This window comes from Heterocephalus glaber, unplaced genomic scaffold (genome assembly GCF_053883595.1).
Source record: "Heterocephalus glaber isolate CG9 unplaced genomic scaffold, H.glaber_assembly_v1.0 deba00000347, whole genome shotgun sequence".
In the NCBI taxonomy this organism is placed as follows: Eukaryota; Metazoa; Chordata; class Mammalia; order Rodentia; family Bathyergidae; genus Heterocephalus; species Heterocephalus glaber.
In genome coordinates, this window is record NW_028258143.1 from 11076239 (window position 1) to 11102841 (window position 26603).

Sequence of the window (26603 nt, forward strand, 5' to 3'; positions counted from 1 at the left end):
ATGCACACACATGAATACCAATATTCTCTCTCTCAGTGCTAACTCAATTGCCTTATTTTTCATGAAATTGGCAACATCTGTGCTCTACCTATAATGAATCCAAATTCAGACACACGTTCACCCAACCACCCCAATATTGTGCAGCCTACCCCTTCATCCACCACCATCTTGCTCACAAAGTCAAGGAGGAACCGATCAGGCAGGAAAGAGAGCCCGAGAACATCAAAGAACAAACCTTGCCCACCAGAGCCCCTTGCTCAATTCAGTCAGCCTAGAATTCTACATCCACAGAGTGACTATAAACTCATCACAGGACCGTAGGGCACCATCCCACACCAAAAAAGCCACAGGAAATTGCCCATCATTGTATATCTTGAGCTGATTCCTGATACTGCGATTTTAGTGGGGGTTTTTTCAACGATGAGCCCACCAGTTCATCTTTTCCCGCGCATGTTTCAGAGGAGGTTTAGCAGCCATTCAGCAGCAGCCAGGCACAGCCTGGTAGAGTCTCTTCTGGCTGCCTCAGCTGGCAGGCAGAGCATGGTTGAACTGGGCATGGCCTTAAAGACATTCACAGCCCATCCATTTCTTGATCTTGTCCTCATACCCCACTCCCAGGGTCTAGCTCAAGGCACTACACATATCTGAAGTCTCCAAGCACATCACCACTAAAGTTTGGCTACTTTCTCCTCTACTGTTACAAGGGTTGAGTCTATGAATCCAGACAAGGCACAGGGTGAGAGGCAGGGGGAGTGAACTTGGATCCCAAACCAGGAACATTCATTTCCAATGACGCCTCTGCTGCCCACTCTTAAACCCACTCCCAGAAGAAAACAGAGACTGGAGCTCAAGCTCTACAAAACAGCCATAGGCATTTCACATGCACACAAGTGAGTCACCCTCCCCCACAAACTCCAGTCTTCTTAATAGCCCATTACTTCATTTTAATTGAAACTCATCCACTATTGCAGTGAGGCAAAATGGACTTGGGAAAAACAGTCCAATCCCATTCCCCTTTCCCATTCCCTCTGTGGAGGAAGAGTGTCACACTGGTGAGCTAGTGATTCAGGTGAGCTATTAGTACCCAGAACAAGTGGATCCCATCCCCAGACTGCCTTTACTGCATATGAAATTAAGAACCTAGGACTGGCTCAGCAGCACAGTGCCTGCCTGGTACTCGCGAGGTCCTGAGTTCAATCCCCAGCACAAAAAAAAAAAAACCACTTATTATTTGAGCACAAAATTATAACATTTTATCTTTGTTGATCATTGTATAAAATTATACACCCCCCCATACCTATATTCAGGAGAGAGAAAGAACCCCTCTATCTACCACCCTACAAGTTCATTTCTTATGTGGGCTCACTGGCTGCATCTAGGAGCCAAATTAACATAAGACAGATTAACAAGAGAAAAGCATATAAATTTAATTTGTACAAGAGAATCTTCTCAAGATAATAAAGTCCAATGATAACCGAGGAAAGATGATTTTACACTTTTTAGACAAAGGATGATAGATTTGTGAAAAAAATGATTGGATAAAGGGATCTTTGGCTAAGGGCAGTAAATTCTAGAGAAGTCACTAAGATATACAGGGGGGAATGTAAAGCTAATAGAAGATAAGCATGACTTCAATGAGTTTATTTATGCAAGCCTATTGCAGACCCCATTAACAGTGTCTGGTGATAAAGGCTATTTTCTTGCCCTGGTACAGGGAGAACACCCCTCCCAAAAGAAAGTTTATGGCAAGTCATATAACCCTTTCTATAACTATAGTTTCTCCAATATTTTTTGGCTTCAAATAATCAGTGGTATATATTTTTGCAATGCTACATCCTTAACTCTTTCACATATATATAGACTTAAAAATTATAATTGGCTGTGTTCTACCTTATGACAAAAAGAATTTGAGATGACTGAGAGCTATATACAATACAAAGTATACTTTTAAAAATAAAGAAATAGCATATATGTCCATCAACTAATGAATGCACAAATAAAATGTGGCATATACATTAAAATGGAATATTATTCAGCTATAAAAAGAAATGAAGGACTGATACACACTACAAAATGGATAAAACTTGAAAGCATTGCACTAAGTGAAAGAAGATACAAATATGTATATATCCATTTATAGTAAATGTCCAGAATAAGAAAATGCATAGAGCTAGAAAACAGATTAGTGGTTGCCATGGAATGGCAAGGAGAGGGGTTAGTGAATGACTGCTCACTGGGTGAAGGGTTTCTTTTTGGAATGATGTAATGTTCTCGAATCAGAGAGTAGTGACAGTTGCACAACACTATGAATATACTAAAAGCCACCTTTCAAATGGTTTAAAATGGATAATTTAATGTTATCTGAACTTTACTAAAATTTTTTTTTAAATATTCATGAGACTTAAAGGAAAAACAAAAGATAAGAGATTAACATAGGCCTAGAAGTGAGGGGGGTAGTGATTATTACACAAATACAAACCAGTTACTAGTGATGAGCCATACTGATTTAGCCATGGTTCCCAGAGGAGAGAGCAGACCAAGAAACCAAATCAATATAAAAGGCCCATTTTACATAAGATTAGAGCAAACCAGTTAGTGAGGAGAAGCACAAATACCCCAGAGCTGGGATGAGCAGGACACTGGTCCATGGATCTCCAGAAGGAAACTCTATGATGTTCCAAGCTGGGTCCTCCTAATACCCTCCAGCAAATACAACAGTGTGTTTCCCCAGCATCTGTCTGAGTAGACTGAAATCAAAATGCCAAAGCACTGTTCAACAAAGATATGCCCATTATTAAACATTCATATATGGTGACCTAGGTCCTTTGGACACTAAGGGTAATGTTTCTCAGAGGATGTTTTATCTTTATCTTAAATGTGTCTTTTACTGTATACCTGTGTTGTATATATCTTTGAAACCATTTTGAATGCTGCATTGGTAACACAGATTCCAGGGCCTTATGCTAAACTAATATATATTCCAAATTTTTAAGGGGTCATGAATATGAAGTAAAATAAACTCTCCAGTTGGTTTCTATGGACAGCAAGTTTGAGAGTCCCCAACTTTCATTCCTGGGGACACTGAAGAAGGCCATACTATACAGCTTGACAGAGGTAGCCATGAAAAATCTCCTTCCTCTTTCCCCTCACCCCTTTCAGAAGCCATCCAAGCTCTTCAATTCCTGTTTAGAGATAATGTCACTTAAAGAAATGCAATCTTGTGGTGTTCTCCAAGGTCCACGTGGCCTCAGCCCTTTCAGAACCTTCTGCTTTGGGCCAGACACTCAGGGGTCTCCAGGGCTCTGCCCTTAGATGTGGGAGGATATTCACATCAAGGTCTTAGGATTCCTCCTGGGGACCTTAACCAAGCCAGGAGGAGACACATCTCACTCCCAGTCCACACCCTTCCACTTACTGGAGTAGCTAATGCTCAGGGCAAAGTTTAGCTTCTCTCTGAGCTAAGCGACGGCCCATAGTCACCACTCTGTGCTGGACAGTTCCAAACAGAGGTCCCCAGGGCACCTCAAACCCAACAGTCCCAAAGTGACCATTCTCCTTCCATTACTTTTTTTTTTTTTTTTTTGTACTGGGGATCAAACTTAGGACCTTGCACTTGTGAGGCAGGAGCAGTGCCACTGAACTAAATCCCCAGCCCTCCTTCTATTACTTTTAAAGGCAAAATTGATTGACTCTCCAGATCTCCACAAGCAGACAATCCTTCTATTACTTCATTTAGAATGTTTAAGTTCTTCTTAAACCTCAAAAGCAAAGATATATATAGATATATATATCTATAGATACATATAGATATATATATATAGATATATATAGATATAGAGAGAGAGATAGAGCGAGATAGAGAGAGATAGAGAGAGATATAGATATAGATATATATGATCATGTACAATTGTCCTCCATGTCCACAGGGGACAGGTTCCAGAACCCTTGTGGATACCAAAACTCACAAATGCTCAAGACCCTTATATAAAACAGCATAGTATTTATAATACCCTACAGACCTCCTTTCATATATTGTAAATCATCCCCACATGTCTTAATACCTAATACTAGGGAAATGCTACATAAATAGTTGTAATACTGCATGGTTTAGGGAATAATGACAAGGAAAAAAAGATTATCCACATGGTCAGTACAGATGCAATTTTTTTTCTTTTTTTCCTCCAGTACTAGGGATCGAACTCAGGACCTTGTGCTTTTGAGGCAGGTGTGGCACCACTGAGCTAAATCCCTGGACTTTTTTCTCATATTTTTGACCCACCATAGGTTAACTACGCATATGTAGAACCAGTAGATACAGAGGGCTAACTGTATACCATTCTTAGATCTAAGGACCTATTAAGAGCTATTTTGACCAATGATGTTTGCTGTCAATCAAACTTCAGAAACTGGTTCATAAAATGTGCTTCTTCTATTTCTGTTTCTTTTTACAACACTTATATAAACATTTATAAATTTGTTCTCCTCTCTGGTTAAAATCTAAATCCAAAGAAAGGGCCTTTTATTCTGGGAATAACCTGTTACTTTTCTTTGCCCATTCTCCTATGAGATGTATCATTTTCTTATTGATTTATGGGTGCTCTTTACATATTATGCACATGGCCTCATATATTGACATATATGGTATATTGTTTTCTCCTACTCTGTTAATTTTAATGTTGTTTGTAACATTTTCAGTATATCACAGTTGTTAATGCTGATGTTATCAAATCTATTCTTTTGTGTGTATGTGTGTCTGTGTCCTTGTAGCTCAACATATAGAAGAAGTACCTAGCACGTGGAAGTTTCTCAGTCAGCAGCTATGGATTGAACTAAATTGTGGGAGACTTCTAAAGTTTTTGGAAATGCAAAGACTTTAGTTTGTATCACACAAACAATACATGCTAATATCTAATTTCCAAACTTATGGGTGATATTTTTCTTCTCACCTCATCTGGCCAGTCCTGTCCCTTGAACTTGACAGGAAATTTACACATGAGACTAAAACCCACCACCTATGCACATCCACAACATGTTTCAATTCCAGAACTGTCCTAAGAGCACGGTGCTGACATGGGCTTCTTACAGCAATTACCCAGACACACTTCCAAAATCCTGACTCTGTCACTCACTAGCTACTTAATCCCAACATGACCTTACTTCATTGTGCCTCATCATCGGTAAAACCCAATCTTTCAGGATTGCTGAGAGGATTAACTGAGTAAATATGTATCTAGTGTTTGCAGTCCTGGCTAAGGAGAAGCCTTGAAAACTTGGATATTCTGAATATACACTTGCTGTCTTGAGTCTTATCTAAAGAGGAAAATTTTGGTAGTGGTCCTGGGGGATTCTGTAAATTAAAGTCTTCCAGTCTAAGGAGAGATATGGTAGCTGGACACACCCTCCGGGCTAATTTGGTTATTATCCCTCTTACTTGAAGAAGCTGTTATCATAGATCCTATTTCCTGGGGTAAACTGGGGAAAAAATATATGGTGTGAGGGTTTAACAGAGCCTCGGACAAGAAGGCTGCCAGACCTAGGGTCACCTGGGGAAAGGACTGGGATTTCTGCCTCAGTCTATAGCATTCTGTACTCATGATGAATTACCACACTGACCTGAAGTTGGATGCTGAAACTTCCCCAGGTCCTCCCTGCCACAGGCCGGGACACAGGACCTGCTAAACCCTTGTAGTTTCTTCACCCTATCCATCCCATTCAAGTTTTCCCCCTGGGCTCCCTGCATCCAAGGTTATGGATAGACAAGAATCCAGGCCAGATTTTACCTGAGCCTTTTTCTGCCCCAGGTCAGAACAGAGTTTTCTCTAAGTTTTATCCATTTTTCATTTAAAAGTTGATATACAACTTAAGACAGAGAAACCTCACTCCCCTGAGGAATAGAAAAATAAGCCACCCAAATCCTATTCAATAGGGTAAATATTGGGATAAGATAAACATCTGAGCTGCCTTAAAAAGACCATTGTATTTGAGCAAACTGCCATTTCCTTACCTTGAGGAAGACTTGGAACTTAGAAAGTAGAGGTCCCAGCTGTGGTCAGAAAATGCTAGTTTTATAGTCTGCCTCCTAGTACAAGGTTGCAACCAAGAATTTTCTATTTTGCTCATCCCTTTAATAAGCCTAAGAGATTGGTGTCTCTATCCCCATTTTCCAAAGGTAAAGGCATTTATCTCTCTTGCTCCTGTTCCATCAAGATTGTGGCCAGAGGAGGCTTCAAGGCCACCTTAACACTGCTCCCTGCACAGAGGAGGGGGTTTCCAGGTCACCTTTCCACCACTCCCAGCAAAGAGGAGGCTTGCAGGCCAACTTAACACTGCTCCCTGCACAAAGAAGGGGGCTTACAGGCCGCCATACCACTGCTCCAAGAAAACAGGAGGCTTCTGGGCCACCCTACCACCGTTCAAGCACAGAGAAGGTGAGCCATGCTGGAACCAGCAGCACAAACACACACACACACACACACACACACACCCCAGTCGAAATGAGAAGACACATAAACAAGTCTCAAAACCAGCCTTCCAGATCACCTACAGCAACCCCAAAGGGAAATGAGATGGAACACTCTGATACTCAACCACCTGGACTCTCTGAACTGGCAACAAAAGAGGATCTGGAAAAAATGAAATCAGAAATAATTTCTCACATAACAGCAGATATTGTGGCCATAGTGCAAGACATGATTAATAAATCTAGAGAAGAGCTGAGGAACATGATGGAATCCCAACATAGGAAACAAATGGAATCCATAAAACAGATACAGACAGATTTCCGGGAGATTAAAAACTCCATCAAAAGTCTACCCAGCAGAATGAGCCAATGTGAGCACAGAATTTCAGACAGAGAAGATAAGATTGCAATTAGTGACCAGGAAAAGAAAAATTGCTTTAAAATACTAAGGGGCCATGAGAAATCAATCCAGCAGCTGATAGACAATGCAAAGAAGAAAAAAATAAGACTGATTGGAGTCAATGAAGAAACAGGAGAGAGTGCAGATGACATAAAAAGACTGTTCACAGAAGTGGTGACAGAAAACTTCCTAAGCAGGGGAAAAGAACTTGACATACAGATAAGTGAGGCATATAGGACTCCAAGTAGCCATGATCAAAAAAAAATCTACACATAGGCATATAATTGTTAAGATTCCAGAAACTCAACATAAGAAAAAAATTCTACAAGCACTTAGAGAAAAGAAACAAATTACATACAAAGGAAAGCCCATCAGTATCACAGCAGACTTGTCAACACAAACCCTCAAGGCGAGAAGAGCTTGGAGTGACGTATTGCAAGCCTTAAAGGAAAACAGCCTCCAACCCAGACTGATGTACCCTGCAAAATTATCTTTCAAAATTGATGGAGAAATAAGATACTTTCATGACAAAGAGCACCTGAGAAACTACATGAATACAAAACCAGCACTCCAAAAAATTTTAAACAATGTCCTACAAAAGGACAACAAGGATCACAACCCCAGGAAACCCAGCAGAATGAAGCCATCAGGCAAGACAAGAAATTAAACACAAATGAGGAGAAGTCGAAAAAAAGAAAAAGTCATGACAATGATAAGTCAATATGTATCAGTTATAACTATCAATGTTAATAGTCTCAACTGACCAATCAAAAGAAATAGACTGGCAGAATGGATCAAGAAGCAAGATCCAACAATATGCTGCATACAAGAAACACAATTCAAAAAGAAACTCATAGACTGAAAGGTAAAGGGTGGAAAACAATACTCCATGTGACAGGAAGCTGAAAAAAAGCAGGAGTAGCTATCCTGTTTGCACATCAAGTGGATTTCAAACCAACACTGATTAAGAGAGACAAAGAAGGACACTACATTCTTGTAAAGGGAACAGTCCAACAGAAAGAGATGCCAATCATAAATATATATGTACCAAACACTAGTGCACCCAACTATATAAAACAAATACTAATGGACATAAAAAGTCACATAGGCACTAATACAATAGTACTGGGCGAACTCAATACCCCACTGTCACAAACAGATAGATCAACTAGACAAAAAAAAAGTAAGGAAATACTAGAACACAATCAAACTCTTGAACAAATGAACTTAAAAAATGTTTACAGAGCATTCCACCCCACCAAATCAGAATACACATCTTTTCAGCTGCACATAGGTCGTTCTCCAAAATAGACCACATACTCACTCAATGAACATGTTTAAGTAAGTGCAAAGGAATTGAAGTTATCCCCTGTATATTATCAGACCATAGTGCAATGAAATTGAAGATCAATAGCAAAAGAAATCCCAAAAATTGCATAAACACATGGAAACTGAACAACATATTTCTGAATAACCAATGGGTCACAGCCGAAATTAAAGAAGAAATCAGACAGTTCCTTCAATTAAATGACAATGATAATACAACAGATCAGAATCTAGGGGAAATGAAAGCAGTCTTATGAGGGAAATTCATAGCAGTGAATACTCATTTTAGGAAAACAGAGTGAGCCCAATTAATCTGATGCTGAACCTCAAGCTTCTGAAAAAGAAGAGCAGGACAACCCCAAAGCTCATACAAGGGAGGAAATTACAAAGAACAGAGCAGAAATCAATGCAATGGAAACTAAGAGAATGATACAAAAAATCAATGAAGCCATGAGTTGGTTCTTTGAGAGAATAAACACAATTGACAAACCCTTAGCCAACCTTATCAGAAAAAGGAAAGCAGTTATGATAAAAACCCTACAAAAACTTGGAATAAATAGTCTCTACCTCAATCTGATAAAAGCCATCTATGAAAAACCAACAGCCAATCTCATACTAAATGGTCAAAAACTGAAATCCTTCACACTAAAATCAGGAACAAGACAAGGATGTCCACTATCACCACTGTTGTTCAATATAGTTTTGGAAACATTAGCCACGGCAATTAGACAAGAGAAAGAAATAAAAGGAATAAAGAGAGGAACTGAAGAAGTCAAATTGTTATTATTTGCAGATGACATGATACTCTATATAGAAGACCCCAAGAACTCCACCAAAAGTCTTCTAGACTTAATAACCAAATTCAGTAGAGTAGCTGGATACAAGGTCAACACACAAAAATCAATAGCTTTCCTCTACATGAACAACAGACTCTGAGACAGAAATAGGGCAAACTGGGCTGGGGATTTAGCTCAGTGGTTCCGGCTCTTGCCTTGCAAATGTAAGGACCCGAGTTCGATCCCCGGTACCAAAAATAAAAAGAAAGAGGGTAAACAATTCCTTTCACAATAGCATTCAAAAAACTGAAATACCTAGGAATCAACCTAACAAAAGAAATCAAAGACTTCTTCTCTGAAAACTATAACACTCTGAAAAGAGAGATTGAAAATGATATCAGAAAATGGAAAGACATCCCCTCCTCCTGGGTAGGAAGGATCAACATAGTGAAAATGGCCATACTTCCAAAACTGCTATATAGATTCAATGCAATCTCAATTGAAATCCCAGCAGCATACTTCATGGACCTTGAGAAAACAATCCAAAAATTCATTTGGAATAAGAAGAGACCCAGAATAGCAAAAGCAATTCTAGGCAACAGAGACATGGCAGGGGGTATCACAACCCCAACTTGAAACTATACTACAAAGGTTCAGTGATAAAAACAGCATGGTACTGGCAAAGCAACAGACCTGAGGACCAGTGGAACAGATTAGAAGATGCAAAACATCTCCAGACACACTCAACTACCTCATCTTCGACAAAGGAGCCAAACACCCTCACTGGAGGAAAGATAGCCTCTTTAATAAATGGTGCTGGAAAAATTGGATTTCAACTTGCCAAAGATTAAAACTAGACCTATATCTCTCACCATGTACTAAACTAAAATCAAAATGGATTAAAGATCTAAATATTAATATACAAATGCTGAAATGGCTGGAAGAGGTTAAGTAGAACTCTTGAAGACATTGGTGTAGGAAAAGATTTTATGAACAAAACCTCAGTTGTCCATGAACTAGCACAAACAATCAACAAGTGGAATCCGTTCTTATTAAGAAGCTTCTGCACAGCAAGAGAAACCACCAGCAGTGTGAAGAGACAACACACAATGTGGGAAAAAATTTTCACCTTCTGTTCCTCAGACAAAGGTCTACGCTCTCAAATCTATAAAGAACTTAAAAAAAATCAGACCTCCCAAATTTAAAGACCCAATCTGAAAATGGGCATCTGAAATGAACAGACATTTCTCAGACAAAGAAGTAGCAATAGCAAAGAAATACATGAAAAAATGCTCAACATCACTGGTCATTTGAGAGATGCAAATGAAAACAACACTGAGATTTCACCTCACTCCAGAAAGAATGGCTGCTATCATGAAATCAACCAATAACAAATGCTGGTGGGGCTGCGGAAACAGAGGAACACTGCTCCACTGCTGGGGGGAGTGTAGACTGGTGCAACCACTGAGGAAATCAGTATGGAACTACCTCAAAAAACTAGGACTGGAAGTCCCATTTGACCCAGCTATTCCCCTGCTGGGGATCTTCCCCAAAGAATTTAAAAAATCATACCACAGTGATATATGTGCACCCATGTTCATAGCAGCATAATTTGTACTAGCTAAAACTTGGAAGCAGCCCAATTGCCCATCAACTAGAGACTGGATAAAGGAAATGTGGTTTTTTCATAAAATGGAGTACTACTCAGCCATAAAAAATGAGAAATTAGAGACATTTATAGCTAAATGGATGCACATTGAAGCAATACTCTTAAGTGAAATAAATAGGACATATATGTGTAAATACCAAAGTGTCTCTAGTGTGAGAAGGACTAAAAGGTATAATAGATAATGTGAAATAGGAAGAAAAGGGGCAAAGGGGAAGGGGAAGTGGGAGGGGTAGGGGAAAGGAAAGAAGGGAATGGAATTAATATGAGAAAATAAAGAAATGGAAACAAAATCTTTGTAAATAGGGAGGGATGGAGGGGTTGAAGGGAGGGCAGGGGAAGGGGGAAAAACAAGAACCAAGAGAGTTTATGTAAAGGTGCAAATTCCAATGATGAATGTCATTATATTGTATACCTAAATTGTACCAATAAAATAAAATTTAAAAAGAAAAAAGAGAAAAAAAAGAAAAGAAAATGTTTAGAAACAAGAAAGCATTTGAGAATCTGTGCCTTTAACTATTTAATAAAAGTGCTTGTTATTTAAATAAAGGTAATTAAAAGTGTAATGCTCTGGAACTATAACATACCCAAAAAAAAAAAAAATGATTGTGTGGCATCCTGTCTCACATCCTGTTAAGGCTGGATGGACAGGCTAGGTTATAGGATCTCATACCTTCTTGGTTTTTTTCCTCAAATGGCCTCAGGCAAGTGATTGTTCTTTAGCTTCATTCTATCTCCATCTTTGAATTTGTCACTTTCTTCCTAAAATAATGAACAGTTCCACACTAACCTTACTGGCTGCCCTTTACTGAATAACATACCATGTATTGTAAACATTTTCTATGTGTTATATGTTATATATATAACTTAATTCTATAGATCCCCTACCATTATTAACCACATTTTTACAGAGGCATGCAGGCTCAGTGACATGTACAACTTACTGACCCCAAGTCTGTGATCTTAACCAAAATTGAAGGCAGATAACAGCTGGAAAGCCTGGGAAAGAAGCCTTGACTTCAAGCCAAAGCTGCCTCCATGACCCTTCAGACTGTTATTTTCCCTAAGGGGCTTCCTCCTCCAGTGTTGATCAGGCCCTTGTTCCAGACTGAAGGAAGCATTTGGAAAGACATAGACTTTACAAGAGCCATAGATCTCAGGAGAAAAGTTACTGAGTATTACAGGAGTTTCCTTAGGTGCAAAGGACAAGGCAGAATTATCTGTTAAAACATAGAAAGAGAGAAACATCTTCCAATTAACTCTGGATAACATAAAGTGTTTCAATAGAACTTGCTGAATGTTCCAACCCCCCACCCACCCACCCACCCACCCACACACACAGAGCACAGTCCCAAGGAGGCCTCTGGTGAGTGGGGGCTCCTCTAGGAAAAGTAAACTCAAGGGCTGGCAGTCTGAAAATGGGTTAAATGGGAGGTCACATGTTGGTATTTTGTTTGGGGCTGGGTGGTGGGCTCTGTTTGTTGTCCTGTTTTCAGTTTCTCCTGAAGTTTGTGTTTCTAGATGCCTATCTGTTAAGCAGTCAAGCAAAGGCACAAACACATTAGGGCAAAAACAAACATTTACCTAGGCAGGGAAGTTGTTTCTCCCAAGTCCCCTCACTCACAGGACAGCATCCATTTAGGGATTAAAACAAACTGGGTGTTGTTTTGTTTTGTTTTGTTTAGCTTCTCCCTGAGAAAAGTGGATTCTTTCCAGAATTCCCATACTCGGGAATGACCTTCAATGACAGGATTATTACTTCTCTTTCCACAAATGAAAGCCCAAATCCAATGAGTAATGAACATTTTTACCCTTTGTAGCCTCATCATGCTCCAGCAAATGAATCCCAACAATTAGCCTCCTCTTTTCCTTTAAACCATGTCCTTGAATTCTAGGAAGCCGATATGGGAGCCAACCATATATACAATTTTTAAATTTAATCTAGCTGGGCTCTCACCAGTTATTACCCTAGGAGATTAATTATTCCTTCTTCTTTTAAACCCGTCCAGCCCCTGTAGATCTAAAATTGCATAAAGTTCAGGTTGAAAGGCCCCTGAGGAAACATCTAGTCCAGGATTTGTCAGACTGAATCATTAGGGTCAGCAAGTCAATATGACGGGTTATAGCTGAGTTTTAAAGGAAATAGACAACCCAGAGAATTTCATGTAGTAAGGGCAAGTATTGTTTGGCAAAATTTTTGTTTCAGTTATACGCATGGTTATGAGGATCACAATGAAAAATTGTGGACACTTCTTACTGTCAATGCTAGTCTAAAATTTTGAAAAATGCTAAGCAGCTCCATGGCTTTACAGACAGGAAAAGAGATCCTAGAAGGGCAGTGGCGTACCTAGAGTTCTAATGCATAGCAGAGGAGAAACGCAGTTCTTCTCCACGTCTTTCCTAATACAGACTCTCCTCTACAGGTTAGCATATAGAATCACCAAATCATATCCTACTGAGGTAGGAAGGTAGGGTATGGCTAAAACTGGATGACAAAGTAGGCGCAATCTAGTAATCCCAGGACACATGCGCAGAACAGTTCTCAACGGCTGGCATTTGAACTTCTCGCGAGAACTCGATCGGTTTTTGATAAGATGATCTGGATGTGACTCCAGCAGGGGAAATATAAAAGAGTGGCAGTCGCCATTAAGCATTGGCTATGGGCTCTTCACCATACCCCCAACCCTACGCTGTATTTTTTTCTCTCTTTTTTACCTAGTCCAAACTCACTCTGCAGATCTTTTTTCTTACCTTTAATAAACGTTAAATTTTGCCACTGTTTACGCTTCTTTTGTTCAATTCTTTGTTCCAGACAGAAAGAACCTAGAAATCACCTCTAGAAGTGACCACCAAAGCCCAGTAACTACCTGGTGTTGGATATGTCTACACTCAGTTCCCTTCCAACAAAAGACTCCCTAGAAAAACCAGTGAGTCTTTTTGTCACCCCACAGCATTGAACTACTGCAAGCCACCTGACAGGTGTTGAATGTCCACTTAAAGACCCACTGAGGCGAGCAGAGATAAACTTAGAAAAGAATAAAAAATGTAAAGAAATCCTTGGAAAGGAGAACCTCATGATAGAACTACTGTGCTGATGAGTCCCTGAGCACTAATGGCAATGATAATATCAACAACAGTGATTCTAACTGGGCTGAACTCTGTGTATGCAGTGCCTTCAATCCTCGCAAAAAGGTCGGTGCTGTTATGCCAGGGCCTGCAGAGGTTTAGTAACTGAGCTAGCCAGTGTTAAACCTCAATCAGACTTCAGGCTCCAAGCTCTTTACCACTCCACTCCACCCCTCCTAATGAGAAAACAGAATGTCAGCTGTTGCAATCATGATTGGCACTTAGTGAATTTGTTGAAAGACCGAATGAGTGGATAAGGCAGAAAGAACCCATTCTGGCTTACTAAAAGACTGAAGGTTAAAACAGAGAAGTGCTGGGGCAGAGCAGGCCTAGTCTGAAAAAATGAGCTAGGATACAAAAATATTCCTCAAAGGGGAAGCAGATGCTTCTGGGACAACAATAATCTGAGATAATCCCATCTTTCCTTCCACCCTCTTACTGTCAGCCATTTATTCTGCCATCACTGAAAGGCAGCAGCCACATCCTCTGTCTAGTGACCTGGCATCTGTGTTTGTAACCCAATTAAAAAGCCTCCTAGGACTGGTCCCTAAATAAATGTCTTTCCAAAATTCCTACTTAAAAAAAAAAAAAAGGCCTTAATATGAGGTTGAGTTGTAGAAGAGAAAATTAACTCAGCTTTTCATCAGCTTGGTCTCCTAGGGTTGTCAAAGACAGAGTGTCAAGCTAAAACATACAGCAAAAATAAGGAAGAAAAGGCTGTCGCTGGAAGAGAGTCTTTTCTTTCTATTCTTCACTGTCAAGGAGGCAAAGTTGGTTTGGTTATTCTTGTTCACTGCCCTTGAGAAATTCTCAGTATGATTGGCAAAAAATCAGGAATAACAAGATAAAGTAGTGATGTAAATGCCAGTGGAAACAGTAGATCCTTTGTGCTGACCTTGTCTAAGAAGACTCAGAGTGGGAAGAAAAGCTAGGATTTGGGCTTTGATGCAGAGCCTCCGAGTGTAAAATTTACAATATCCTTCCTATCGGAAATGCTTAAATACTTTCCCTACAGGTATTTACAATCTGTCTCAACATTTGGCTGACTCCTGGCAATTTTCTGCTTTTGTTCAAGTAACCACTTAAAGAAAAGCTCCAGCCTTTTGACTATCATATTAAATTAAAACAAAAGATAAGTCACCAAAGAAACATTGGTGGGTCTGAAATGCAATCATCATCTAAGGGGAGAAAAAATCCATATTCTTCACAAGTACAAAACAATGGCAAGACATTGGCAAGGACTTAGAAAGTTGAGAAAACCAGTCCCAACAAAACTGTATTTGAAACCACTTGAATACTCTTCTCTTTAAAACTTCCAAAGCTCTGACATTCCATTGTCCAGTCTCTCTGCCAGTTTAGATTCTGTAATAATCACAATAGATACAATCCCTTCTTGTGTCTAACTTAATCACACCAATTACAGTTTAGAATTAGATTATTGGTGTTCAACAAAAGAAAGAATAACACTGTTTATTTGCATCTTTGAATATTCCCAAGGTCTGAGATCCTTGCCTAGGAGCAGTCTTAAGATCTTCTTTTATCTCATGAATTTTATTCTCTGTACCAATATCCATATCTGTTTTCACATGAAAGTACTTTTAAGCTATCATCGAGGTAAATGGACACTCTAGGAAAATACACCATGTTTATCCATTTGCTGGAAGTCTCCCCCAACATTCTTGCCCCTGCCCCCCCATTAGAAGCCCAGCTCTGGATGAAGTCTCTATCCATTACTAAGCTTTCAACAGCAAATAACAGAATACTCAACTTAAAGTTGCTTAATCAGTGAGGAAAACGTATTACTCTACATTAAATATCCCAGAGGTAGATAGTGCAAGCCTGCTTTCATGCCTCAAAAAATGCATTAAGAAAAAAACAAGGCATTAAGGACTCCAGCTCTGGGCAGCCTTCCTCTGGCTGGTCCTTAGGTTGTCCTCACACAAGCACAAGATGGGTGTCATGGTTTAGTTGTTCTGCAGATACTCCCTTTCATGACCCATGCTTGTTTAGGGAAGAAAATCTTTCCACAAAGTCCCTCACCAAACTGTCGCTCGATCCCATTGCCCAGAATTGAGTCCTAGGCATTGCCCTTTTCCAAGACAGAATTGAAAGCAGAAAATCTGATATTTTCAATTTCTATAGTAGGAGGTTGTATCAGTCAGCTATTCATCACTGGGACCAAATACTAAACATACACAACTTAAAAGAAGATGGGTTTATTCTTTCTCACAGTTTCAGAATTCTCAGTCCATAGTTACTAGCTGGCTCCAAAGCAGAAACATCATGGTAAGAACATGGTAGAACAAAGCTGCTTAGTTCATGGTATCTGGGGAACAGTCAGGAAATAGTACCATGGAGGAAGGGACAAGGGACCAGACATAAACTCCCAAATTCACACTTCCATGACCCACCCATACACACCCTCACTATGTTCCACCAGTCTCTATGGCCCTTCTTGGAGTCAGGGATTTAGCTCAGTGGTTCCACTGCCTGCCTTGCAAACAAAAGGTCCTGAGTTCAATCCCTGGTACAAAAAAAAAAAATCTATGTCCCTTCTCTACCTGGTACTAGGGCCAAGAAGTGCTCCTGGGACAACTAGCATCCTCTCTTCCACCACTTGGTAAGAGCCCAGCTTCACTGGTACAGCTCTTGCTCCAAATCAAGGTCACTAATTCAAATGCATTCAGGTGTATATTTCTATACACACATAGAAATATTTTCCTACCATAGACAATTCAAGGATAGTTTTTAAATTACATTTAACATCAAGGCTGGGAATCAACAGGGGACAATGGAGAGTGTGGCAAACTTAAGTTATTATCCCCTTCTAAAGAGAACAGTGAAGTAGCCATTCAGGAATACGGGAATACAGACACAGGGTTTCCAGATAATCCTACTCTATAGTAACCAGAAATCAAGATTTTTTTTCATTAAAAGATTTAAGTGATGGCCCAATTTTTTAAAAAATTAACTGGGGCCAGGGATTTAGCTCAGTGGTGCCACCACCTGCCTCACAAGCACAAGGTCCTGAGTTCCCCCTGGTACAAATAAATAAATAAATAAATAAATAAATAAATAAATAAATAAAGTTCAAGCCAAATACAATGTGCTCGTCTCTGTTCAAGATCTTGCCCTCCATATCCCCCATCAGAACATATCCCTCTCCCTGGTGGACATGCTAACTCTAGCAAGGCCAGCTCTTCACATCATGGCTTTTCTTGACCACTGACCCTCCTAATGGCCTCATTCTTCATCCTTGGATAACTTCAGTCCATATCATCTCTGGCCAGCCAGGGATTCTCAAGACCTCAGAATCCCTATTGACAACACATCAGACCCTGTGACCTTGCAGACCCTGGATCACAGCCTCCTTTCGCATTAGCATTTCTGGGCTGCTTCCCTGCTGAGCTCCCAGCTGAGGTCTCTCCCTCTTAATAGTATCCTCCTACTCCCCAACAAGGTAACAGCTCTTTGTCACCAAGATCTCGCTGGACTTGACCCCTCTTTCTTCCCCTTGTACAGCTGTTGGCAATGCAGATAGCAGGTGCCGCCTGTTCTTTGTAGTCCTGTAATCATACACTGGGCTAGAAAATCAGGCCCTGTTTCACAATGCCCTCACCAGGCTCTGTGTTCTCTGCTCCCAATCCTGGGATGGGGATGATGTTGGACGTCACCTGATGCTGGGCTTAATCTATGCCACCCCACTTCCACTGAACCCTTGTGGCTCTTGCTATTGCCATCCTATAGTGGTCCCTGTCTGAGTCCCCAGGCCACTCCATTCTCCCACTGTTAGCTAACAATGAGAATGAAGATGGAGAGGATATGCAGAGGGTCATCTACCAAGACCATGTGTGTTCTGGGCATTGTGCAGTATCTGCTTTAATCAGTTCTTTAAATTAGATATTATTGTCCCCATTTATATATGTGGAAAGTGACAATCATTGGAAATACATTAATTGTTCAGGATAAAATGAAGTGTCTAAGACAAGGAGCACATCTGTGTCTACTTGCTCCAAAGCTTCTCACTTTTACCCTCTAACTTGCTGAGCTGCTTTAGCCAGTGTCCTTTCCTCCCTGGATTCAATCATATTCTCTCTCTCTCTCTCTCTCTCTCTCTCTCTCTCTCTCTCTCTCTCTCTCCTTTCATTTTCTCCTTCCCTTTGTTTCTCAAATGAAGTGTTTCCTCCTTTCTGGAGTTAACAGCCATACAGCATCCATCATTGCCTCTGTTGTGTTCCCTTCCCATCTTCTCATGATTCTTAACTCTTCAATTTCTCTCTGTATCCAACACTTCCCTGCATTTTCTTCCCACTGATGTTTTCCCTCCACCCCAAGCCCAGAATGGGGATCCCTGGGCTGGAAAACGGTTAACTTGTCTTCTCTCTGCTGCCCATTTTTGCTTGTTATTCTCTTTTTTGGTACCCGGCATCGAACTCGGGACCTTGCACTTGCAAGGCAGGCGGTGGCACCACTGAGCTAAATCCCTGGCCCTATGCTTGTTATTCTTTGTTATCATCAACCTAGGTAGTCCCTAAACTAATTCAAGATAAGGTGTTAATGGATAATATCCCTTCTAAAGACTATATTTGTTTTATTAATTGAAGCCTTTGAAACTTTCCTTCAGAAAGAACAAGTTTAGAAGAAAAGTTAGTGGACAAGAATTTGAGTTAGGCAATGATAGGCTAAATGGATGAAGCCTTTGCATCTCTCACATTATAGAAGGAATCCCCAGTTTGATCATACATAAGAGACTCATTTCAGCTTCTTCTCAGACATGCCACAGATTTTGATCTCCAAAACAACCCATTTGATGCAGGTATTATAGATCCTGCTTTTCAGCATAGGAAACTAAGGTTCAAAAAGCTTTAAAAACTTGCCCAGACTCATGCAGTTAAGTAGCAAAATAAACTGGGATTTAAACCCAGGCCACGCCTGACTCCATAGTTTCTGATATTTTTATAAAGCAAAACAACTTCACCGGGAAGGCTAAGGTCTTATGATTGCAAGTGCCAATCTAGATCCACAGGGCAGAACACAAAACCTACACCCCTCACTTCTGAGTTCTTCAAGTAACTCTTAGCCCCCCTCCTTTCCCAGCTACCCTCATTTGTCTAAAAGGTAGACAAATGACTACCTTTTAAGAGTGTGTCTGGAGCTTGTCTCCTCCTTGGACTTCCATTTGCACCTTCCATGATTCAAACGTTTCCAGGTGGTACCTGATCCTTTTATTACTTGATGCTGGCAAGGTCCATGGGCAGGGCCCCAAGAGGTCATGGCAACTCTGATTCAATCCAAGAGAAGAGGAAGACCTTACATGTTGTGCAGGCTATGAAGCCATGTGAAATATGTGCTCTGGGGTATTATTTGAACACATTTTTAATATGGTCCTAACTTCTTACAATCCTACTTGCCAAAGGACTGAGAAGTTATTTCAAGGTTCATTTAGCCCTTGTGCTGATTAAGCTTATTGGGAGCTATGGTAGTCTTGAATCCTCTGAAGGAGCTTTTTTAAATACTCGTGTAAATTCAACAGAACCAGTTTTCATACAGCCTAAAAAACATAAAAAGTCAAAAATGTTCTTAATGCCTGTATATGTGTTTTTATGCTAAAAGCAGAAGCAGATCAGACAAAGCATTAGAGCAGTGTTCCTATTGCAAGTCCTTGGAGATAACATCTTCAGATAACACTGAGGTAAGCAACACAGAACACAATTCTGAAATAATTGCAATCCTGAAATAATAATTGTTGCTGGGAAGCCCAGAGCGATTAAAAAGAAGAAAGAAAAGACTCTGGACTGTACCAGCAAACTTCCAAGGCTGGCCTGCTGCAGGGACTTCAGCTCAGCCTTCCAGCCTTTGTGTGAAGCTCATTGTTAAACAGGGCAGCTACTCTAGCAAAAGCATCTCTGTCGGAATTCCAACTCCCATTGAAAGGGTTATCAGCAGCTATTGTTTTGATGTTTCTCAATTTGCAGTGTTCAGGGGAGGAAACCGTCCTCTCCTTTATGGCACCAATCCATTATAACATAATGGCCCCTTTCCTGGGTTCCAGAATAATTTGCCACTTATGAAATGTCCTCTCTTCAAACTGTCTGTGAAAATCCCAAGTTATACATTTGAAGTTCATGACCCCTTTTTCCTCTTTACGCTCCCAGCTTTCCCTCTCTCTCTCCCACAGTTTGCTGAGCTGTAGTTCAGGGAAAACCCCTGTGAATCGCTCAAGCATCCAAGCTTCCCCTTTCTTCCTCCTCCCAAGCATAGGAAGGTCTGTTACAACAAATAATCCAAAACTCTCCACTTGGCTCCCACCCCCACGCACACAGCCCAGCTCTTCTACATTCCCTTATTAAGGAAACAATGAAGCTAACCTTCCAGGATATGCTGGTGCAGACAGTGATCTCTAGCAATAAATTACTTCCTCACTTAGAGACTTTTATGGGTCAGGGAAACCATATGCCCCATGCAGCTGACTCCAGGTCAAATCCTGCAAACGGGCTCGTCCATCTCACCCTGGTGGTCTTGAAAGACTGCGGGGGTGCACAATGCTAACATTTTTCATCCCCTCACTCCCCCATCCTCCAAATCCATGCAATTCACGCCCTATGGCTGGGCTGCCTTCCTGCCTCATTCTGTGGCCACTACTTCTGGGCCTATAGACTCTACTGCTTGGTTTATTCTCTGGTCCTGCCTCTGCAACTATCATGGCAGTACACCCTGGTGTGGGCAGTGTTCCCCTGGGATATGTCAACCTGGCTGATGTACTTCTACACATCTTTATCTCACTCTTTTCTTTCTTCATCCTGGGGAAAGGAATCATGTAACATATGTTGCCTCTTTCACAAATTTACCAAATTAGGCAAAGACAGCTTGCCCTGGGTCCTCTTGCCCCTGTTCCCATTCCTGCTGCGGGGAGGGGCGCTCAAGGCCACTCCTTTGTGAAACAGCATTGACTGGGGCATTCATTCCTTACCCTGTGCTTCTCACCCCAGGAGCAAAGAGCTTCAGTGGGGGCTGAGAAGGGCACACAGGATGGCAGGGAGGGAGCCACATAAAATTTTAGGGTACACCAGCCATTTCCTACTGGAATGTCAGGTGCAGAGAAGAGGACTGGAAGTAATTCATCTGGTAGTTAATTTTAAACAACTGCAGGCCTAAATTCACCATAGACTGTGATGCAACATATATACGTTTACACAAATTGATTTCTCATTTGCAGGAGGCCACTTTGGGTCATTACCTTCTCCCAAATTCCACCTTCAAAATAATTTTCTCTCCTTTTCCCAGAAACACTGAAGTTATGAGTACTAGGTTAGGTGAAGATTCAGAATGCTATTTACAAAATAATAATAGTTATTATCATTTCCCCTGAGATTGCTTTTCTCAATGTTATCAAGTCAGGGTAAATAATAATAAACTCCGTATTATATCCTTTCTCCAGGAAGGCATGATTATTCCACTTTACATGTTACAGATGAGTAAACTGAGACTCAGAAAAGTTAGTTATTGGACCAAAGTCTAGGAAGTAAGTAGAAGAAATAGGACATTAACCAATTCTATCTGACCTCCATCATTCTTGCCACTTTCAGTAGCAGTTCTGAAAATCTTTTCTGTCTTGGTTTGAACTGTTGTGGCTGCCTCAGTGTCCTGAATTGATTCAAAACTTTGATGGCAATTTTTGTCAAGGCAGTGTGTCCTCATCCACCTTGTTCACCAAATCTGGTACCCAGCAACTCCTGGCTTTTCCCCAAAGTCTCAATGATTATGAAAGGTAAACATTTTGAATCGATTTAGGACAAGGAGGCTGCCACGAGGGAGCAACTGAAGACATTCACAAAAAAGGATTTCCAGAACTGCTTCCAAAAATGGCAAGAATAATGCAGATAAGTTAGTTTGAAACAAGGGAAAGTATTTTGAGGAGGATTAATGACAATGTGTTTTTTAATGATAATTTTTTTAATTAGTAAGTATTCACCATATTTTTGAATTATATATATATCATGATCATAACAGTAGGTATAGGTTAACCATTCCCAATGCAAAAATCCAAAATCTGAAACACTCTCAAATCTGAAACCTTTTGACAGCCAAAATGACACCATAAATGGAAAATTCTGCCCCAATTTTATGTGATAGTTCATGGTCAAAACATAAGCACACTAAAAATAATTATATAAAATTGCTTTCTAGCTACGTATATACGAAACATAAATGAATTTTCTGTTTAGGCTTGGGTCCTATGTCTTAGATACCTTATTATATTTATGCAAGTATTCCAAAAACCAAACAAATCCAAAATCTAAAGTGCTTCTAGTCTCAAGCTTATTTTTTCTTTTCTTTCTTTTTTTTATGATACTGGGGATTGAACCCAGGGCCTTATACATACTAGCCAAGAACTCTACCACTGAGCTTTTTCTAGTCCTTTGCATTTTACTTTGAGACAGTGTCTTGCTAAATTGCCCAGGCTGGCCTTGTACTTGAAATCCTCCTGCCTCAGCCTCAAAATAACTGGGATTACAAGTATGAGTCACTTCCCCAACCCAAGTATTTCAATTAAGGGATACTCAACCTGTACTACTAATACAGGGGAAATAATACAACTCCCAACCTGCTGGATGTCAGATACATTGAGTTCATGTTCCCTAAAACCAAATATGGCTGGAGGTGCATCTGAAGGCCAGGTCTCAAAATAAAGACAGTTTACCAGGCCTACGTACCTCCCCAAGGGATAAGATAAGTGGTATCATCTGGTCCAATAAAGTCTAGATAGACATCAGTCACCCAAGTGGGTGATCAGGATGTCCTAATTCCTCCCTTCCTGAAAAGGTCTTTGTTAATTCCATGTACACTTGCTATGTGACCTGCTTTCCCATTAGATCAATATTACCTAAGCGGTATACTTGCAATCTTATTGGTTGATCATAGTTTTGACCCACGTTGTACCCACCTCGTGATTTTGTGCTCACCTTGTGATTTTGCTCTACAAAACTTCCTTTGAGAAGTGGGCATGTTGGCAACCCACTTTCAGGTCCCCTCCTATCTCTCAGGAGCTATCTCTCTCAATAAATTTGTCCAATTCTTAACCTCTGTTGCTCCTTAGAATTCATTCTTTGATTTTGGGGGGACATAAACTTGTTGTATCTGACATCTAGCAGGTTGGAAGTTATATTTATTTCACCTATATCACTATTATACTCATTTTATAGATGGTAAAACTGAAGCAGCAAGTCACATTTTGTGAGGATAGAAATCTTATCTATTTTGTTCACTGTTTTATGGTAGCATTATCCTGGCATATAGTAAACAATAGTTCAGTGAATTATTTGAAAGTTCTAGTACATAATATTTAATTTAGTATTAATAAGACCAATAAGTAAGTAGACCATATTATCTGTCTTGTTTGTAGTTTGATTCCTAGTGTCTAGCATAGTTTTGAGACATAGTATATATTCACACAATACTTAATTCACTATTAGTATACTTAATACATGGTATTTACCTGTTTAGTATTAGATACACACATAATGTGTTGTATTAATGACGATTCTTTTGGGGGGAGGTACCAGGGATCGAACTCAGGACCTTGCCCTTACGAAACAGCCGCTGTGCCACTAGGCTAAATCCCTGGCCCATTAATCAGGATTCTTTTAGTAGAAATGCAAAAGCAGCTTAAAATAGCTCAAGATAAAAAGAAAAATAAGGATGAAGGAAGAAAAAAATAGAAGAAATCAGCACATGTAACTAAAAAGTTCAGAGGTGGATTTCAGGTAAGACTGACACTATGCCCTTCAACTCAAGAGCTCATCTGTCCTGCTTACATTTGTGTTCCATTTCCCCAGTTCTCTCTCTGGATGCATGTGATTGTCTACTCTGATACCACTTTTCAGCCTTTATAATGGACCTTCCCCTTGTTACTCACTTAGTGTAAATTTAAGTATGTTAGAGCATCAATTATGGTCCTGCAATGGGCTGAGAGATGGCCTCAATTCTCACTCATTATCACAAACTCAGTAATGCATGCAGAGAAGGCAGGTCCATTTATGAGAGGCTATGATCTATAACAGACTAAATGACACACTTCCAAGTATTCTTTCAGGGTGGATAGGGAGGGAGGCAGAGCCACTGAAGTCCAGTTTGGCACTAGGTCCTATTCCCTATGTGTGGATTCTAACAACCACAATAACACTTGGTACCTCAATTGAGTAACTTTTAAAAGGGACAAGGCAGGGCTTAATTTTACATGCAGTGATGCAAGAACATTCTAAATGTCTTCTAAATCTTTAATAAAGAACCTAATAAGTTGCTTATCATGGTTTGCAATGGAAGCCTAACTAGCTCAAAAGGATGACACAGAATAGCCTATCCAAGGGCTACAAACTGATGGGCTTCTGGTTAATAATGATTCACAGACATGTTTTGTTGGGTTCTGCTAGTGCTTATAGATGCAGGAATTCGTGTGTGTGTGTGTGTGTTTATTTTTGTTTTGTTTTTTTCTTTGTTGTTTTTGAAACTGGATCTTGCTATGTAGTCCAAGCTGGCCTTGAACTCACTATCCTCCTGTCTCATCTTCCCAAATGCTGGGAGATGTGCACCACTACACCATGCTTGGCTTCTTCTTATCTTAAAATACCAAAGATCTGACAGACTAGACCCACAACCCAGCATGGTAACAGTCAGCTGAGTCTGAAGCAAAAGCTGCTCTCTTTAGGCAGGAGTAAACTCACTAGTTCTCCACAGTATCCAGCACTCCCTCTTGTTTTCCATTTAGATTTCCCACTCACCCCATGGGCATTTGCATTTGCAGGTCTTCCATTTCACAAAGAAGTCAAAGAGGCCCAAAGGATTAGAATGACTTGCCCCATTTGGATAAAAATTCTGTTTTTGTTTTTTCACAATATGCTGACTTTTCTTCTTTGAAAACAAATTCCCATACAGTGAAGTTGACCTTTAGGGCAGGGGATATATGGTTCTATGAATTGTGAAACATGTGCAATACAAGTAATCACCACCCCTAACAAGTCACAGAATAGTCCCATCATTCAAAAATTCCTCTTGAGCTGTCCCTTTCCTCCTGCCACCCCTAACTTGTACCAACCACTGATCTGTTCTGCACCATAATCATTTTGTCTCTCAAGACTTTCATAAAAGTGGAGTCTCATATAGTATGTATCCTTTGAGGATGGGCTTCTTTAATTTGTCATAATACCTTAAGATTCATTTGAGGTATTGGATGTATCAGGTCATTCTTGTTTATTAACAAGTGCTGTTCTTCTGCACAGAAGTACTACAGTTACACACAGGGTGAAGTCCTTGATTTGAAGTTCAGATGGATTTTTCTGAGCAGTGGGGCAGTGGAATGTTAGAGTTGGCTCAAACTGACTCTCAAGAGCCAATTGTTAACTTGTCAAAAATTGTGCTGGCTGGTTGTTAAACACAACCATTAAAAAGTTAAATTAAATTAAAATACAGTATTTGAAAAGTCATCAATTTCTGATTGTTACTACACTTTACAATTACCTGAGCTTGTGAGGTTGTTTCGTTGCATCAGTGTGGTGGGAATAATATATTATGATATACAAGTGTACATCTGTTTCCAATTTGGAGTTCAGTGACTTCAATTCAGTGTCATTAAATCCATCAGGATAGACCGATGTACAATGAAGAAATATACAAATGCTACAGGGTCCCTCCCCTTGCTTGCCTTCCCTTCCTTTCTTCCTTCCTTCCTTCCTTCCTTCCTTCCTTTCTTCTTTCTCCCTTTGAACCAACTGTCTAATATTTACTTACACAAAGTGGGAAAGTTAGAGAGATCCTAGATTCCTCTGCAGAGAAGTCCCCATTATCGCCTTCCCCCAACCCTATACCCTGGTATGGTTTATAGATTCATGTTAGGTCAAAACATGTCCTCTTTTGGGGTGTGTCTTACATCGCTTTCTACTATAACAGAATATCTGAGACTAGGTAGTTTATAAAGAACAGAGATTTGTTTGGGTCACATTTCTGGAGGCTGAGAAGTCCAAAACCACAGAGGGTCTATGTGCTATGTTATCCCATGGCAGAAGGCAGAAGAAAGAGTAAAAGAAGAAGCACAAAGAGAACTAAGCTCACTTTCACTAATCTACTTCTGCAATAATGACATTAATCCACTTATGGGGGAAGAGCCCTCGTGACCCACTCACCTTTTCAAGGTCCTGCTTACCAATACTGTTGTTGCACTGGGGATGAAGTTTCCAACACATGAACTTGGGGGATACATTCAAACCGTAACAGGGAAAGTAGGGGGAGTAGGATAAAAACCTAACATAACAACTTGATCTAAAAGCTCCCAGAAGCAGTGTAGTGCAGTGGGAAGTGCCCTGAGCTGGAGCACAGGTACAGGGGTGTTGCTTCATCTTCTCCACAGAGTCTCTCCTCACAGGGATATAGAATATGATTCTTTTTTCTACCCCTCCATCTTTTCTCACAGCATCAACCCCACCTGAGAAACCCTCCTACACAAATTCCTCTCTCTGTCCGCCTCCTTCCCTGCACTGAATCTGCTCAGTTGAAACGGGATCAGTTTTCACATGGTGGCCAACAGAGCCCCAAGTTCAAAGACACATTTCTGGGGATTACCAGGGAGGCAGTAGGGATGAGGGGAGTGGCATAGGACCTCTGGACTCCCTACCACCTACTTCAACTGAAGCCACTTCACTTTTATGTTTCAATTTAATGTTTTATAGATGAAGAAAGGAAGTAGGATTTTTTTTTTGGAAGAGGGTTTTTGCTGCTAATTAAAACTCTGAACACCAGTGATTAATCCTGGAGTCCTCATCTGGACCATAGTAAAATCCTCTTAACTGTTCTCCAACC

The 26603-nt window shown here is 40.3% G+C and overlaps 1 long non-coding RNA gene across 1 annotated transcript in view; it reads right to left on the reverse strand.

Annotated features, from left to right (window-relative positions):
• The window catches only part of LOC110344312 (uncharacterized), a 136756-nt gene extending 123292 nt beyond the window's left edge, over positions 1-13464 (reverse strand). The window contains exons 1-2 of the long non-coding RNA XR_002386802.2: positions 12976-13464; positions 11302-11390 (exon numbers count right to left, since the gene is read on the reverse strand). This is a non-coding gene — a long non-coding RNA (uncharacterized LOC110344312). The remainder of the gene's footprint in view (positions 1-11301; positions 11391-12975) is intronic.
• Positions 13465-26603: the final 13139 nt, after the last annotated feature.